The sequence below is a fragment of the Octodon degus genome, unplaced genomic scaffold, assembly GCF_000260255.1.
Source record: "Octodon degus isolate 3935 unplaced genomic scaffold, OctDeg1.0 scaffold00035, whole genome shotgun sequence".
Lineage (NCBI taxonomy): Eukaryota > Metazoa > Chordata > Mammalia > Rodentia > Octodontidae > Octodon > Octodon degus.
This window is the reverse complement of record NW_004524611.1, coordinates 12059438-12064328: the sequence shown is the minus strand read 5'-3', so window position 1 is coordinate 12064328 and position 4891 is coordinate 12059438. Positions and strand designations below refer to the sequence as shown.

Genomic DNA, 4891 nt, shown 5'->3' with positions numbered 1-4891 from the left:
TCCACAATCAGCGAGCCTTCGGGACACATGTCTAGTGGTTGCATCCATCTCATCATTTGGATAAAGATAGAGCAACAGGGCTTACTGATGTGGATGTTTACTGGAACATCATTCACATTAGATGTTAGCCAACTCAAGTGTGTGAATCAAGTTCATTTTGGTAAATAAAGTTTTATTGGAATCTAGGTATGCTCATTCACTTATGTAGTATCCATGACAGCTTTACTGCTTGTGTGGCAGAACTGGGCAGGTGGGGTCAGGAAGCACCTAAAGCCTAAAACCTAAAGTATCAATGTCTCAACCTTCCCAGGAAAATTCTGTGATGCTTAGTCTTTTTTTCCCCCATAATTTTATTGAGAAACAAATAGCAATGAGACAGTTTCAAACCAAATTGGTAGGACAGTTTCAATAATTAACACATTGCATACATTCTTCCTAGTGGTTAATTGCTGTATAAGATGTGGACATGATATCCTATTTACAAACACCATTAGAACAAATCCCTCTATTCATTAAGAGAATGTAACTATATATCTACCCTAACCACTTTGAACACACAGATACAAAATGGACATTCATCTGTATCCCCTTTTTTTGTTAAGTTCCGTTATTTGAATATTATAGGTGTGTAAACTCAGCAAAATATTCTAAAAGAGTCCAGTATCCCATAATAGTATTGGGTCTTCCGCTTGATTGGCAATGTTAGAAATTGTTGACCTGAGTCCTCTACAGCTCAACATAACAGCATGGCTTTACTTCTTATATTTCGTTGCTTAGTCTTAATAAGCTTTCTGGGATGGTCAGATAGCTCAGAGGACTAAAGCTCCTGCTTAGGCAGGCTCTGGGACCAGCGTCCGATCCGGCACCATATGCCATGCCTTCCTTGCCCCTGGGGCGTGCTGTGACAGTGATTGAGACTGGCCGAGCTGGCGTGCACCTGTAATCCCAGTGCTTGGGAGGCTGAAAACAGGAGGATCACTAGGAGTCCGATCTGTGTAGTGAAACCCTGCAGATCCTGTACTAAATACATAACAATAAATAAATAAATGAAAAAAAGAACTTTCTTTCTTTCTTTCTTTCTTTCTTTCTTTCTTTCTTTTTTCTTTCTTCTTTCTTTCTTTCTTCTTTCTTTCTTTCTTCTTTCTAGTCAAGGGAGGGAAACTTTATTCAGGCCCCAAGGCTGCAGGTGTTGGGCAGGTGGTTCCCTCTGGACAAGGGGCTGGCTGAGCTTTACTTGATCTTCTTGGGGCGCAGGTTGTTGGTGTGGCCACACTTCTTGCGGCAGTTGATAGTACAGGGGTGCAGGCGGGAATAGCACTTGCAGCAAATCATCTTGTCACAGTTGTACTTCTGGGCAAGCTGGTGCAGGGACAGCTCAGTGATCCCACCTCGCAGGTGAAGCACCAGGTGCAGGGTGGACTCCTTTTGGATGTTGTAGTCAGAGAGTCCGACCGTCCTCCAGTTGTTTGCCAGCAAATATTAGATGTTGCTGGTTAGGATGCCCTCCTTGCCTTGGATTTTGGCTTTGACATTCTTGATGGTGTCATTGGGCTCAACCTCGAGGGTGATGGTCTTGCACATTAGGGTCTTCACAAAGATCTGCATCTCTGTGTCGGCCGCTTGGCTGCACCAAGAATAAGCTTTCTGAAGGCAGGGGATCTAGCTCAGTGGCACAAGAGCCTGCTTGATAAGCATGAGGTCCTGAGTTCAATTCTCAGTACACAGACCAAAACAGAATAAGCTTTCTGCATCCTCCCAGTGGCTCCATGAGATGCTGCCGCTGGATGTCTGTGGTGCAGATGAGGATCAGGAGTTCAGAGCTGTGGGTGACTTGCTTATGGTGACCCAGTCAGGCTGACCACCGTCGGATTTCTCTGCTGACCTACATATTGGTCCATGCCACAGCCTGAGCTTGGAGAAGGCTGCTGAGCGTGCTCAGAAGGAAGAGAGAATTAGTGTAGGTGCATTGTGAGGCCCTGGGGCTTAGCCTGATGGGCAGCAGAGGCTGCTGTGCTTGTCCCCACAGTGCTGGCCACGATCCCAATTTTGTCCACAGGTATGGCAGGTGTGCAGACACATACCTGCAGCTTCTGTGTGTGGCTTGGCTGGCCTCTTTCTTGATCAGCTATTAATATTTTGAGGGAAGGGGAAGTTCAGCGCTAAATTCTCCTTTCCAAGAGACTTGTTTTTCAGTACTCTGGATGAAGCTCAGGGCCTTTAGCTGAGCTACATCCCAGCCCTTGTTACGCTTTGAGACGAGGTCTCACTAAATTGTCCAGGTAGTATTTGAACTTGCCATGCTCCTGCTTCTGCCTACCAGAGTCCTGGAATCACAGGCATGGACCACCATGACTAGCTCCAAAGAGATTTCGTTAGGGGGACATGGAAGGGCTGGAGGGAGCTTTCTGCGGTGGTGGGGCCCCCAGGCAGAGGCCTCTGTGGTTTTCCTCCCACTCTCAACCCTTCCCTGCTTTCTCCATGGCCACCCATGGCCAAGTCTGATGACAGCGCTCCATCCTGGCCGTGCTGGAGGAATGGGAACTGGACTTCAGGCAGGCTACCTGGCCCAGCAGTGGCACAGGCCAGGGCAAGTTGGCTGTCTCAGAGCACCTGAGCACCTGGGCCCTTGATGGTGACCCTTTTAGAGCTTTTAGAGACACAAAGAGTCTGCCGTAGCATGCGTGCTGTAGGCTCACACCACTGACCGAGACTTGCCCAGACAGACAGATGACTTTGATTTTTCTGCCCTCCCAGGGGCTTTCAGGGACATCCTGAGCACACAGGGTTCCTGATGGACCAAACACTAGTTCGTGTTAACTTAGTGCTCCTGCATCCTTGCCCGCTATACCCTGCAGCCCCCGCTGAGTCATCTACTCTGACTGAATGCACTTCCTAGGCTGCCCTCGATGTGACTTTTATGATCTCTGAAAAAAACTAGCACTCATGGTTGTATTCAAGCCAAGCCAACACAGAAGGTGACTGTTGGTAAGAATTGAATCTGCTTTCAGTCTTTAATTTATTTATTTAGTTTTATGTATTTATACAGGGTCTGCAGGGTCTCACTACATAGATTGGACCCATAGTGATCCTCTTGTTTTCAGCCTCCCGAGCGCTGGGATTACAGGCATGTGCCACCATGCCCAGTCTCAATCTCCATCTCAGCATGCCCCAGGGGTGGGGGTGGGGCCAGCATGGCATGTGGTGCCAAGGATTGAATCCTGGTCCCTGTGCTCTGCCTAAGCAGGTGCGTTGGTCTGCTGAGCTATCTGACTGGCCCTGCTTTTAGTCTTTTAAAACTGAAATTATTGAATTTTTACAAGATGTAAACTTAAATAGGTGTTATCTATTTTGAATTCAACACGTGATATGTGGAAGTCTTTGTGAGAATTGTGTGAGAACATACATAACATTAAGGGAAATAAATAACACACACAAGCTTAAATATCGCATTGCTTCTCTTCTATGATAAACCTGAAGTATAAATACATTAAAACACAAAATAAAAGGCAGATAATAGGAAAGAGGGAGATAGATCTTTTGCACATGGGAAGGGCTACATTAACATGCTGACCTGTAAAAGGCTCAAGTCAACAACTTCTGACATTGCTAGTCCTATGGATAACCCACTACTATTACGGACTACTGGACTATATTGGATTATTTTGCTGAACTCATGCACCTACAATATTTAAATGGCAATGAAATACCTATTTCTGACAAAACTAAACAAAAAGGGGATACAAATGAAGGACCAATTTGTATCTGTATATACAAAGTAGTTCAGACAGATATACAGTTACTTTCTCTTAATTCAATGAGGAGAAAGATTTGTACTAATAGTGTTTGGACAGGATATCATGTCTGCATCTTGTGCTATGAATAACCACTACGAAGACAACAATATGCAATGTATTATTATTGAAACTGCCCTACTAATCAGTTTTTGAATTTTTTTTTTTTTCGGAACCGGGGGTTGAACTGGGCATTGAACTCATGCCCTTGTGCTTGCCAGGGAAGCGCTTCCACTGAGCCAACTCCTCGGCCCCTTCAGAAAGCCTTTTCTGGGTCTTCTTGTATGAGAAAAATAAAATTATTTTGTTCAGTCAGTGTAGGTTGTTTCTCTGTTTGCAACCAACTGATATTATTCCTAATGCAAAAAAAAGGTTAATTAAAAATGCACTTTCCCCCTACACCAGTTATATAAGAGATCTTCATCTACCCCTACCATTAATTCTGGTGAAGTAAAGGATCTGGGTTCCCTGAACGCCTGCAGACTATCCAGGCTTTCTGGGTTGGTTAATAAGATCAAAGGGACTCTCAGGCTTGAGCCAGAAGCCAACTGTAAGAAAGTGAGTCGCTTAACACAGGGACCCAAAGTGAAAGGAAGCAAGAAGCTGCTGATAGAAACCAGATGTGGAGCCAGATGTAGGACTAAGAGACCAAGGAACAAAGAGCCTTTGAGCACACCTGGAACAATACTTTGTAGGTCAAGGTGTCCTGTTTCTCATTGTTATGACAAAATACCTGAGACAAAGCAAGTTATAGTGAACAGAAAGTTATTTGATTGGTGTTTCCGGGCATTGAGAGGTCTGAGAGCAGGGCACTGGCAAGAACCTCTTCACTGCTGCATCAGACTGAAATCACTGTGTGAAGCTGGAGCCTTGCTCTTCCTCTTTTTGTAATGGACAAGCATCTGCTCCTCACTCTGCGTCAGCCAGGATTCCAGAAGGCATGTTGCTCAAACACCTGAGCTTCAGAGCTTTGCCTCCTGCTTCCTCCTCCTTTCTGTGTCTGCAGCACTAAGCCCATCCTTTACCATTTTGCTCTGTGAAATATAGCCTCACTTCACTGCCATGCCTCTGTGATTTACTGCGTGTGAACATGACGGTGG

At 45.3% G+C, this 4891-nt stretch overlaps 1 pseudogene; it reads right to left on the bottom strand.

Annotated features, from left to right (window-relative positions):
* Positions 1-1230: 1230 nt before the first annotated feature.
* On the bottom strand, positions 1231-1605 carry LOC101560980 (annotated as a pseudogene).
* Between the last annotated feature and the right edge of the window lie 3286 nt (positions 1606-4891).